Source organism: Rosa chinensis, chromosome 1, assembly GCF_002994745.2.
Source record: "Rosa chinensis cultivar Old Blush chromosome 1, RchiOBHm-V2, whole genome shotgun sequence".
NCBI classification, from domain to species: domain Eukaryota; kingdom Viridiplantae; phylum Streptophyta; class Magnoliopsida; order Rosales; family Rosaceae; genus Rosa; species Rosa chinensis.
In genome coordinates this window covers 24,002,741-24,017,449 of record NC_037088.1, presented here as the reverse complement: position 1 = coordinate 24,017,449, position 14,709 = coordinate 24,002,741, and positions in this window count along the sequence as shown.

The window sequence follows — 14,709 nt, the reverse complement described above, 5'->3', positions numbered from 1 at the left end:
TTAAAATAAAAACAAAACAAATAAAATTATCTACAATGATCGACTTCCTTAACGTAGATCACTACCACTCGAAAATTACTAAGTGTAAAAACAGAAAATCCTTTCCAACATGCTACAAAAATGTGCCCATCTTAAATGCTAGATAAGAGCCCAAATGAAAAGCTGTCACGGTCCAATCCATTTATCTGATCCGTTCTTTGAATCAACTCACACGTGCAAATTAACCATTACACATAGCAATTAACACGTAATTTCCAGAATCGTTTAATCATTAAAGCATGATTTTTATCACTCTTTAGAACTAATTACTACTTGTTTAACTCAGCGTCTAAACAAATAATAATTACTCTTGGCAAATTAAGCAAACACACATGAATACTCAGCGTGATTCTAGCATGCAAACTTATTAACCTAACTCTGAAAATTACCTAAACACGTAAAAGGGCACAAGATTATAACATGCATCATCAAAGAATTCTCGAAATTAACTCAATAATAAACTGAAAATCTCAAAAATATTAATAAAAATATTCTGAAAATCTCATGTCTCCAATTACACAACTCACAAATCCAAACACACAAAACCGAAACAATAATTATAAGTAGAGTCATAGTTACACTTTTGAAGTTTTCCTCAGCGGCTTAGCAACAAGGTGATGAACTCGTCTCTGTTATGGTGGTGGAGCGTCCTTGACTCAGCGCCTACGAACTTCGTAGATTGATGGAAGGATGATGGTCACGGTCTTGTATGTGATGGAGGTTTGAGAAGTGAATTGGGCAGAGCTATGGAATAATTTTTAGCTAGGAAGTGATCTTGGTCAGGAAGTGATGATTTTGGAGTAGAGAATGACTGCTATTTATAGTGGGATTCTCCTCTCTTATGATGCAATCATGGCCAATCATCTTGAGATGATTTCTCCTCCAAATTTGCTTGATTTTCTCTTGACAAAGTCATGAATTTTCTGATTTCTTTTCCCCTTAATGGCTCATTGTATATGCCTTGAATAGCGACCAGATACATCCCTTATTCTTCTCCTTTGATTTGCACTAATTTCTTCCAAGAATTGTGCACACAATAAACTCCTACAATCAAGAAAAATCAGATTTTAATTAGAGTTTATAATCAATAAGAAATCAGATAATTAGGAATAAATATTGATTAAAAACAATCCATTTTATCTCCTTGAATTCTTCCTCATTAATCCTTCAATTTTTCTTCATTTCATCACTCAAGAGTTTTTAATGGGATGGACTCTCATTAAAATAGGAAAATCAGAAATAGAAAAGTTCAAATGAAGAAAGTTTCCTAAAACAAAATAGGAAATATTTCCTAAAATGAAAGAGGAAAGTTTCTAAAATGACTTGTCCTTAATTTATGCTCATTTCTGCTCTTTTTCACTTGTTTTCTCCATTTTCGACCATGAAGTAGCTAAAAACACAAACTATATTATAATTATTAATTTTAAGAGAATAACTTAGCCAAATGAGGAAAAATACATATTAAAAATGTCACACTTTGTGCTCCTATCAAGGTTCTTGAAGTTTCTTGACGTTTCATCTTCAACAAAGGCGTGAAGGACATGTGAGAGGCATGTGATGGCAAGGGAAACCTAATTGGACACAAGTTATGCTTTAAAAGTCAAATCCATTACAGATTCGGAAATCTGCCTGTGCAGATCAGTCAACTTCAACGGAGTGCCAAAAATAGTTCAGAGCTCAGAAAATTATGATCTTAATATGGTCAGAAAGCTACGGATGTCTAGTTTCCAATGCTTTTTACAGTTTGTAGATATCTATTTTCTAGAAGAAGTTATGGCCGATTTAGTGGACTAAGGTCAATTCTGCCGGAAATCTGTTTTGTGTCAACGAAGTCCTAAATCAACAAGAACTTGGAGAAGCCAAGTAGAAACAAATTGGGAGAGCTTTGGGACGTCCTCCTATATATACCTAGTGTATTTGACGTCTCAAGGTTAACACGTACTTTTTCTCCACAATTTCGATTTCTCACTTGTGCTCTTGAGTTTTCAGGTTTTCGCATCTTCAAGTTCCTAGCCATGCCATCCTCCATCCTTGCAGTGAATTCCACCTTCTGCCACCACCTTGGAGCTGCTTTGGATCTTTGGGACGTTATTGGGGACATCATTGAGTAAAAAAATATGTGCAAATATGATATCTCCTACTCCCAAGTATAGGAGGTCAAGTTTTAGTAAGGGAAAGTGTAGAGTATCGTACCCAAGGGATTGGGGGAAACTCCGCCCTAGCTAGATTACCGCAAGAAAGCCTAGAAATTTTTTTTACAATCTATCTTTTTACAAAGTCACAACCTTAGCCCTTTGGAAGCTAAAAATCATGAGGATGGTATTAACAATTATGGTAGTGAACAGCTTGGTTGGTTTTAGTTTTTTTTTATGAGGTAAAATAAGTTGCACAAAAATAAACAAAGCTAATAAAAATAGAGACTTTGATCAATGAGATAAATAGGATCATAGGCATTTGCACCTAGCCTCCCTCATGCATATAATGTAAATCCATTTTCTAATAACAACATGCTTTGATAAATTCCCCCTTGGTTTTCACTAGAGAAACCGAGATACCAACTAATCATACAACCTAACCATGTCACTAGAGCAAAGCTAGATCACACAACCTTAGTCCCATTTACATTTGCAAAAACACAAAAGGGCTTTGATGTCATAAAGCTTGAGGCCTCTCGACTCTTAAACTCACAGCACCAAACATTAATTTTAAGGTAAGAAACCCAAGAAATCTAGTTCTTCCCATAAGAATAAGCTAGACCACCACCCTATTAGCTACACATGCTTCTTGGTTACAAAAGATTGTCAAGCTTAAGTTTTCGATTTCATTAATTCCTACAACATACTTCTAGGTGACAAATCCAAAAACATACGTAAGAAAGCATTAAAGTAAAGTAGCTAAAGGATTCAAAACATGCATATTCATCAAAAACAAGGCATCACATTGTTTTATACATGAGTTAGCCCTAGCCCCAAATTTATTCTACTCACAACCCATAGCTACATAAACTAAAACCATAAACTTGTAAAGCATCATGTAAAGAGAGAGAAGAGTAGAGAAAGGAAGGGATACCCACGTGTTTGATTCCAAAAAGAACCAAACCGTACCTCTAAGAACACTTTCTACCCTCCAAGATGCAAAACAAAGTGAGAAATGCTTCCTAGTATGGTATCTTTGGTTTCTAATAAGAGAAAGGAACCAAAAACACCATACAATTCCACAAAATCTCTTAGAACTAAGATGAACAAGGCTTGAATATAGGAAACTAGAGTTGTAATTGATCAAAAGTGTATAGATACTTAGGTTTTGGTAAGGAAAAACCAAGAACCCAAGAAGCTATACACCTATCTCTACACAAAGCTAAGGAACTATGAACTAAAACTCAAAACAAGAGAGAAACTATGCTAGAACTAGAGAAAAGAGAGATTTTGGTGTTGCAAAATGAGAGAGTAGAAGGGTGAACGATTTTGGGGAGAGAGAATGGGCTATTTAAAGGTCAAGGCAATTCAAATTAAGGGTGGAGATCAAAAGGAATGAAGGGCTAGATGTGATTGACAAATGTGTAAGCACAAAATGTGGATCTAGTTTTTAACTCCACATAGAAATGACCTAGAAAGCCCATAGATATTTTGGTGGAGGAGAAAAAGTAAGGGTAGCAGGGTCATTGTGTAGGGGATCAAGGTAATAAATGGGAGACAAAGGTGTAAGGTGTAAGAATTGGACCACTTGTCATCTTTCAACTTTTGAATTTCAAAATAAGCTAGACCTAAAGTCTTCCCACCTAAAGTCTCTAACCCTAATCAGCTCTTTCCTGTCCTCCACACATGTTCTTGGCCGACCAACTCGGCCGGAAAAGTCCGGAATCCAGTGTTGACCACCGTTGACCCATTTCTTTGTCCATTTGCACATTTTCTTCTCCTTTCTTCCTCCAATTGAATCTCCACCGAGAGTTCTGAATTAGCCTTTGACTTCTTCACACCAAATGTTCCTCCATGAGTGTAGATCATTCAAGAAAAATTTCAGATTAGCCGTGATTTGGCAGGAAATGCTGCCGGAATCCGTACAGGTCCGGTTTTGCAGTTTTCGTCTTTTAGTAAGAAATTTGTGCCTATCTTTCGAAGGCCTTCCACTCCGAACTAGCTCTTGCATTCTTCATACGAAATGATCCTTACGAAGTCTAGAATGGATTTGGAAATTTCAACTCATTTGGAGTTCATTCGGTCAGCCTGCCGCTCCTCCTTCCTTGCCTAGCTCGGTTTCTCCTAGCCGGAGTAGGAAAATGTGCTAAAGTTGACTTTTTAGTGCATTTCCAAGCTTCTCCATCATTTCCTAGCATGATAAGGAAAACATAATAAATATATATAAATAAACACAAAGGTTAAGCAAAAATGCAAGATTGGGGGAATAATTAGTAGATAATTATGGACCTAACAGATGTGACTGAGGGTTAGTGTTCCATATGTTTTCATACCATCTTCCATATGATTTCTTCACAGTTTAGTGTTCTTTTAGATAGTGTCACGCCCCTGATTTTTAACACAAATAAAAATCGATATATAATCCCATAATTACATATACGTGATCGTTCAACCATCAATACCAAGCACCTAGAACTTTTTCCCTTTTAAACTACATACGTATTGATGTCTTGAACCCACTATGTCAATATTGACCCACCCACAGAGTCATATATTACATAAGCTTACGAATTAAATTGTCAACAACCAAATAAAATGTAAATGCTACTCAGAGTTTACTACATAGCGGAAGTCATAACAATGGCAAAGCCAACCAAAATTGCTTCCTACATGTTCTGCTGCCAACAAGCTACCTCAGCTTTAGCCACGATTATCCTGACCTGCAGAATTAACCCCTACACCGTTTGAATTGTGCACCGGGTTGTCATATAACAAACCCGGTAAGGTTTTGCAAGCCCGTATGAGTAACTCAAAACAACTCACACAAAGTTCACGGGATAAACCCCGCACGTTTCAATCGAGAAACCAAATCACGCTTTGATCCCTTAAAACACGAAATAAAGGAGAACAACCCACCCTTAATTTCCTATCAAATCAAAATAAAAGAAAACAACTTACACCTTGGTTTCTTTTAAAACGAAACATAGAAAGCAACACACTCCTTGGTTTATATCAAATATAACATAGAAAACAACTCACACCTTGAATTCTATCAATCGTACCATAGAAAGCAACTCACACTTGATTTCTATCAATCGTACCATAGAAAGCAACTCACACTTGATTTCTATCAATCATTAATAAGGAAAACAACTCACACCTTGTCCCCTTAAAAACCGTTAATAAGGAAGCAACTCACACCTTGTTCCTTAAAAACACAACATAGAAAGCAACTCACACCTTGATTTCTATCAATCGTTAATAAGGAAAACAACTCACACCTTGTCCCCTTAAAAACAGTTAATAAGGAAGCAACTCACACCTTGTTCCTTAAAACACAACATAGAAAGCAACCCACACCTTGATTTCTATCAATCGTTAATAAGGAAAACAACTCACACCTTGTCCCCTTAAAAACGGTTAATAAGGAAGCAACTCACACCTTGTTCCTTAAAAACACAACATAGAAAGCAACTCACACCTTGATTTCTATCCATCGTTAATAAGGAAAACAACTCATACCTTGTCCCCTTAAAAACCGTTAATAAGGAAGCAACTCACACCTTGTGTAACGTCCCGTATCTTAATTTACCCGTTTACTAGTCATTTGGACGGTAAATGTAACGTCCCATATCTTAATTTACCCTTTTACTAGTCATTTGGACGGTAAACGACAACTATTTTCACTTTTACTATCGTTTCGGTACTTTTAATGACCCTAAAAGTTGACTTTTTGTTCGGGTCAAAATTTGAGAAAATTTCCTTCATGAAAGTTGTAGAGGACGTTAAACTGAGCGCGTGCATATGTGGTACGTAAAAATTGGAGTTCGTATGTGAAAGTTATAAGTGAAAAGGTGAATTTACTGTTCATTGTAACTCTCTACATATAAGGAAACTTACCGAGGTAAGTTCCCATTTCAGAACTTACCCTGACCCTCTCTCTCTCCTCTCCCTCTTCCCCCGAGTCGCCCTCCCTTTTTCTTTTTCCGATTTCTTCACCGTCCGGCGTCCGATTGATGTGATTCCAGTTGTCCTTGGACCGTCTCTTCCTCCTCTATGCGATGGTATGAGTGGGTATCGGTGATTTGGTCGGAAAACCCCGAATTTATGCAATCATTGTTACTATAGAAATTTGCTTCTCCGGTGAAATTCTCCAGTTTTCGGCTATCTCCGGCGGTGAAGTTGTTCTATTAGGAGCGCCTCGAGTCACTGATCATCTTCCCTCAAGACTTCTAGCTGAAATTTCCACGTTTGGAAGGTGAATTTGAAGGATTTCCAAATTGGTGGGTTTGGAGATTTCCGGGTTTGTGTTCATCGGCAAAATTGGAGCACTTCAAGGTATTTTCTCACTTGGTCACAGTTATGAAAAATGCTTAGAATGTTGAGATGATTATGTGGTTGAAATTTGGTGGCCGGAGGAGGAGTTGGCCGCCGCATAAATAGTGTCATGCGTGAACAGTGCGGTGCGTGAACAGTGGTGGCATTTAAACAGTAATTTAAATTCTATTTTTTTTAGCTAGTTAAATCCTATAATTTTTGTAGAGGTTGAATATGTGAATTTGGTTAGAATTGGAGAAGTTTTTAATCGATTATGAATTTCTGGAAATTTAGGATTTTGATTATCGATTTACGAGAATCCGACCGTCGAAAATCATGCTTTCAAATAAAAGCCATATATCGGAGATACTTATCGAGGGCTCAAAATCCATTTCCGAATCATAATTGAAAATAATGTATAATTAATCTCCGAAAATAAATCATATTTCTGAAATTAAATCATAAATCCAAATCCGAGCATAATAAGTTCATATCCGAAACTCCTGAAAAATCAATGTCAAATTATAATCCAAGACAAAATATCATGCTCGATAAATAAAACGATAATTAAATAAACCAATAATTTCAAAATAAATGCATGCATCATTTACTTAAAAACAAAAGTCCACTCACAGTACTACTCCGAAGATCACGTATACGAGTTCCTTCATCGAGAAAAAGCTCGGTATGTCTCCCTATACACAATTATATTCCGTAAGCGACAATTCGACAATTTAAACACGATTCTCAAAATCGAATCCTCATAAATCATCTCTCCAATTCTTCTCGGATTCAACCCGCATTCTACCACTAATACCAATTTGTTATCTTAAAGGTTCCAAGTCAGAACCGAGAAATATCCGACGGTCGGATTCTCGTAAATCGATAATCAAAATCTTAAATTTCCAGAAATTCATAATCGATTAAAAACTTCTCCAATTCTAACCAAATTCACATATTCAACCTCTACAAAAATTATAGGATTTAACTAGCTAAAAAAAATAGAATTTAAATTACTGTTTAAACGACACCACTGTTCATGCATGACACTGTTCATGCGGCGGCCAACTCCTCCTCCGGCCACCAAATTTCAACCGCATAATCATCTCAACATTCTAAGCATTTTTCATAACTGTGACCAAGTGAGAAAATACCTTGAAGTGCTCCAATTTTGCCGATGAACACAAACCCGGAAATCTCCAAACCCACCAATTTGGAAATCCTTCAAATTTACCTTCCAAACATGGAAATTTCAGCTAGAAGTCTTGAGGGAAGATGATCAGTGACTCGAGGCGCTCCTAATAGAACAACTTCACCGCCGGAGATAGCCGAAAACTGGAGAATTTCACCGGAGAAGCAAATTGCTATAGTAACAATGATTGCATAAATTCGGGGTTTTCCGACCAAATCATCGATACCCACTCATACCATCGCATAGAGGAGGAAGAGACGGTCCAAGGACAACTGGAATCACATCAATCGGACGCCGGACGGTGAAGAAATAGGAAAAAGAAAAAGGGAGGGCGACTCGGGGGAAGAGGGAGAGGAGAGAGAGAGGGTCAGGGTAAGTTCTGAAATGGGAACTTACCTCGGTAAGTTTCCTTATATATAGAGAGTTATCATGAACAGTAAATTCACATTTTCACTTATAACTTTCACATACGAACTCCGATTTTTACGTACTACATATGCACGCGCTCGGTTTAACGTCCTCTACAACTTTCATGAAGGAAATTTTCTCAAATTTTGACCCGAACAAAAAGTCAACTTTTAGGGTCACTAAAAGTACCGAAACGATAGTAAAAGTGAAAATAGTTGTCGTTTACCGTCCAAATGACTAGTAAACGGGTAAATTAAGATACAGGACGTTACATTCTCCCCTCCTTATAAAAATTTCATCCTCGAAATTTCATGCCAGTTAGACAAGAAAAGGCACACCAATTGATTCAAAATACCACAATCTCAAAACTTATCAACTCTTCCTCAGTTAAACTTTTCTTTTCGCAACCTCAAGTCAACAACCAACAAAACTCTGGTGATCTCCACTACAAAAGCAAAGAAAACATGCTCATAATCCAAAATTATCAATGTCCAAAGTCAAATCACTTGACTTGCTGAACCACGTTGCACCATAAACTTGCGAGCATATGAATTCCGGTGTAGAAGAAAATTTATTTCAATAGTGAGCTCAGACGACACCGGATATTGACGTTACAAACCACCCTGTTAAAATTATAGCATTCGTAACTTTCTCATAAAAGTCGCTTAGTGAAGATCCAACCCATTCACCATCAATATTGTGATAACCACAACATGGTCATTGCTAATCGGCAATTCCAGGACAAATAACTTCCTTAGCTACCACAACACAGCATTTCCTTCCTTGGTTGTTTGTGCTTAAATTCCTAATTGAAGGTCGTTCACATAAAGATCCCATAGTTGTCAAACATACAAAGGTCAACCTCGAACGAACCTATAAGTTCTTAATCAAGTAGGTTATGGGGTCAATACACTTTCACTATGCTACTCTGATACCTGACTAAAATCATTGGTCCAGCCTTGAAATGACGTTCCGAGTTGACTAGGAAAAACTCATTTGATAGCTACCTTACTGGCCACACATATAACACCTCACTCGAAAACTTTTATAAATACGATAATGTGAAAAACTTTTCTAAATCAAAAGTCTCAAGAGATTCACTAATTACCAATGTCTCCAATCAAACTGCTACTATTTCTCACAAGTTAGTACTCACTGAACTGCCATGCCATGTACCATGCCTTCAGAAATCCAATGCAAGCAAAAATTATAACTACTAACTCTACTCCAGCTCAACGAATCAAATACGGAAGAAGATGCATCACACTCAAGTTGTTCTTAGCCGTGGCTACTCTTCTTTAATAGTTATAGATCTGAAATCTAGTTGAATCCATGTCGTTCTCGTTGATCTCTATTGCCCCAAATGATATTCTTAATTCATATGCAGGTAATTCTCACTATCGAGAGCACCACAATCTGAATTACTAGATGCTAGACTCGAATTTCGATCAATCCAAAATAAAATAGCTTTCTTAATCAGTTAGGAATATAATTGTCGAATTGTCGCTTACGGAATATAATTGTGTACAGGGAGACGTACCGAGCTTTTGCTCGATGAAGGAATTCGTATACGTGATCGTCGGAATAGTACTGTGAGTGGACTTTTGTTTTTAAGTAAATGATGCATGCATTTATTTTGAAATTATTGGTTTATTTAATTATCGTTTTATTTATCGAGCATGATATTTTGTCTTGGATTATAATTTGACATTGATTTTTCATGAGTTTCGGATATGAACTTATTATGCTCGGATTTGGATTTATGATTTAATTTCAGAAATATGATTTATTTTCGGAGATTAATTATACATTATTTTCAATTATGATTCGGAAATGGATTTTGAGCCCTCGATAAGTATCTCCGATATATGGCTTTTATTTGAAAGCATGATTTTCGACGAATTATTTCCGAGGTGATTTCCTGAATTATACTATTTATATTATGTTTCTATTCGTCGATTTGAAATTTCTGAAAGATTTTCGAAATGGGATTTCGATGGAATTAATTCTTGTTTATTTATTTGATCTTTGGTTTTGGCATTGGGAATGCCTTAGTAATGATTTCTGTTTGAGAATTATGATTTTGTTTGATCTCGCCATTCTGCTATTGATTTGAGATACTCCTGACGTGTGGGACACGTCGTTGGAAATTCATTTGCGAGGGTTGGGGAAGCTTTATGGATTTATGTAGTTTTCGGATTTTTCTTTTGCTATACTTTGGGTGACTATTATCATTGCCAGCATTGATCGTCCGCCTTTGTGGCGAGGTGATGGGATCACCGAAGCCCGTCCGCCTTTGTGGCGCTTGTTACTGTCTTTGTGATAGTAATACTGAAGCCCAGTATCCTAATCGCTACACTTAGTGGCGTGTGGGTATATAACGGGAGTATATGGGAGTACTTTAGCCTGGGAGGCTATCACCCGAGCCTGGGAGGCTCATTCGTATGGCTATCATCTTCCCCTACTCATTGTATTATTGCTGGGCTAGCGGGGGTCTAGTCCGATTTTCATTGTAGCCAGCGGGGCTGGTCTTATTTCTTTTCTTGGGAAACGAGATTTCCGTTTTTCATTATAATTTTTGAATGTTGTGACTAGCGAGGCTAGTCAGTGTATCGTTTTGAAATTCTTGGTTTTAAAGCTAAATGTGTTTTCTTATTGCTGCATGCATCGGGTTTTTAAAGAAATAAACGTGGGAAAGTATGAAATCTTTTTCTTTTTAATTTGTTTATTTTTGTCCACTCACGCTAACGTTTTTACGTACTTTCCCCTGAGCCCTTCGGTTTTCAAATGCCCAGTTTGCAGGCAAAATTAGATAAGGTCGGGCGTACATGGAGTCGAGGCATAGCCAACAGCATTGCTTCCGCGTACTCATTCTATTTCTGTGTTCTTTGTTACCTAATGGAATAGTATTGCTCTGATAACCTGTGAAATTAATCTTGTAATGTGGGTTGAGACTGTTATTTGTGAAATTGGAGTTGGAATTTGGGGAGCAGGCGGCTCCAGGAGGATAAGGATGGGTTGATTTAGAAGTGTAAATTTTTTTCAACAGGTTTTGGGTAGTTCACTTTAGGAGAAGTTCTGCCAAATTTTTGGAAGAATTTCTTCTAAGGTGGACCCCGCAGGGCCACTTCAGATTTCAGGGTGAAATCCGGGGCGGGTCCTATCAGTTGGTATCAGAGCATTAGGTTGTCAGATTCTATAGACTTGTTTCTATCCTGTTACCTTATACGCTTGATGTTACACAGTACCTCCCGAGTGATGGCCCGACTGCAGCGGTTCCCCATCGTTTACTCTTCGGTGCTGATGTATTCATTAAGTGTGTAAGGTACATGTCTAGATGATGTTCCCTTAGGTGTTATGCCTCTTGTACGCCGACCTCCTAGGGTTTTCTTTGCGTAGCGGATTGTTCGCATGTTTTGCACAATTTTCCTTACTGGTGGTAGAGTAAGACTACTCTACAATTTCGAGTTGTGCTACGAAGTATGATTTGAGAAAATGTTGTGGTTATTTCTTCCTTAGTGCCAGTAAGTTTGTTGGAGCAGGGTTTAAGGTGCGAGAACGGAGTTCGATTTCCTGCTTAAGTGACCGAGATGAGAGACTATAGATTTGGGTCGTCTCCGAATACCTAGAAACATAAGGGTTATTTGAAGTGGGACTAATAGTAATAGTGGTTCTGACTTTGAACCGAGTTTCGGGGAATGTGTCACGTAGACGTGGTGGATGTTGCGAACATCATTTTGGAACGATACTTTGTAATTCACAAAGAAAACCGGATTGGAAATTCCTCCATTTGGTCACCATGGGTTGTTGACTTGACCATGACTTGTGGACATATTGTTGTTCAAGTGAAGGAAATTGATTTTTGTGGCTCTTTGTGTTATGAATTGATTTTCTTAAGTTTTGAATCGTAGTGAGTATGGACATGTACAGAAGTGAGTTTTTGAAGTCATTTTGTGCTTTAAGTTTAAGTAGGCGGGACGCTTAAAGTTTTGCAATCGAGTTTGATCTTGGTCAGTAAATAATGGAGAGGATTAGAACCAACTCTTTGTAAAAGATATTGTACGTGAGTGTGTGTCTTGGTGTCTTTGGTTATTGATTTTAGGTGAAAATAGTTGTCGTTTACCGTCCAAATGACTAGTAAACGGGTAAATTAAGATACGGGACGTTACACCTTGTTCCTTAAAAAAACACAATATAGAAAGCAACTCACACCTTGATTTCTATTAATCGTTAATAAGGAAAACAACTCACACCTTGTCCCCTTAAAAACCGTTAATAAGGAAGCAACTCACACCTTGTTCCTTAAAAACATGTAATCTCATGAGTTAGATGTAACCTCGCACCGTTACCCCATGAATTACAGTGGCAGACAAACTAGAGCTCTATCTAACTGAAACGTAACCACTCGTCCGGCCAAAGATGTGATTACCTGATATTCCGCCCAAAGTCATAGACCTTCATTCCTCGGGCCGCACAGTCCCTTGGAGCAAAACATTATACACAAGGTCATAGACCTTCGTTCCTCGGACTTCTCAGTCCTTGGAGAAAAACATTTAAGAAGTTGCACAGGACTCAAAATGTTACACGAATCTCAACGCTTTTCAAAACAATCGAAATCAATATTTCCATAATCATTGTTTTCTGAAAAGCCATAATACAAAAACAATAAAACGCATCATTCCATGCATATTGTTTTCATTCACAAATCTCAACACTTTTCCCAAATCTCAACGCTTTTCAAAACAAATCGAAATCAACATTTCCACCATCATTTGTTTTCCAAAAGCCACAACCCAAAAACAATAAAATGCATCCTTCATGCCTATTGTTTTCATAAATCCACAATCCACCAAAACATATATATTTCATATAAATATATATCTATACGTAGTCATCCGCTCAGGAATGCCTACTAATACCAACTATAGTTTGCAGTTACTAAATAACTCTCAAAGCAATAAGGGTATTTCGTTAATTATTAAACCTAGTGAGATTACTCATCTCGAAACTCCTGCTGCGTCTTCAATACAGAACAAAGCAGCCAAATCACAAAAGTTGCCCAAAGAATACTTCGTCAAGTACTTAAGGAAGCACAACTCTAATTCAGTTAACGAATTACAAAGAATAACATTTGAAACCCTAAATCGAACCAAAATTCCCAAAGTGACGCCAATTAAGGCGAAACCACATCCGAGACCACCCCATGTCTCCGGAACACTTCCACGATCGATGTGTCCAAGCCACAAGTCGATCCGAGGCTTAAATCCACAAGGATTTGAATAAATTCACCGATATGAAACGGTAAAAATCATAACAAATCCATACGAACTCCAAAATTTTCATATTATATATCGAAACGCTCGTATCAACGAGTAGAACATATATAATACTAGAAACAGTCCCTTACATGGCTGGAACACCTCTGGAATTCCGCCACAAGAGGTGGCGCACCGCCGCCGGCCAACACTCAATATTTCACAAAACTCCCAACATCAAAGATGTTCATCTAAGCATGCTTGTGAATTTTCATAACTAGCTCGAAGTCAGAAAACAAGCATAAATGGTTGAAAACTACCTCACAAGTTTTGAATTTTTGCTCAATCTGAGTTGAACCGATTTCCACGTAAATCGATCCAAACAAACATCATAGATCGATCCAGAAGGCTCCCACGAAGTCAAAGAAGGAAGCTTGAAGCAGTGCCGTCGCCGGAGAAAGGATTTCTGATCGGGTCCGACTGCATCAAGTTTCACCATTTTCCAGCGCCGCACACAGTGAGAATCGACGCTAGAGGATACCACAGGGAGGAGCGCACGGAGGAGGCGAACTGATCTGGGCTTGTTTGGTGGTCTGCCGTCGCCAGAGCTCTCCGGAAAATCCGGGTAGGATAGTCCGGATCTGGGTCGGGTCAGTCGCAAAGAAGAGAGAGAACGGAGCGTTTCTGGTTTCCGGAAAAGGAAAATGGAAAAAAATGGAAATAGTAACTTTCAAACGCTCATAATTTTCTCATACGAACTCCGATTCTCGCGTTCCACATGTCCACGAACTCGTACTGACGCGCTCTACGACTTTTGTGAAGGAAGTTTTCAGATAATCCCAACGAATAAAAAGTCAACCCTTGCGCCCCCCTAAAACGACGCTTCCTGAATAATTATTCGCCCGAAACACTTCCGCTCCACCCACGAGCAACGAAATCGTCCAATAATCATAAAATTAATTCCGAAAAATCCTCAGAAAATAAATACGAATTTCCGGGGCATCACAGATAGAACTTCTGTTTTTGATTTTTTTTGTGTAAAACCGAAACCATGAGTATGTACTCTGATTTTTGGATTCGATTTTGATGTTCTTTTCAATGTTTGATTTGTTTATGTGTCTTTGACTCTTGTTGGTTGCCGATTTTACGGAATGATAATATGATTTTGTTTTATAGAAAACTCTTGCATGTTCTTGTTCTTTGGTGCGCAACTTAGAGTGATTGCATGTAATTGGAGCTAGTAATTAGGTTTATGCGTTGTAACCCTAATTCAATTAAGTAGTAAAGGCTTAGGACACAAGTCGAAATCAGATTATGCATGTAATGAAAAGACTTACGTTGAGTACTTGAATTTGCATGTCTA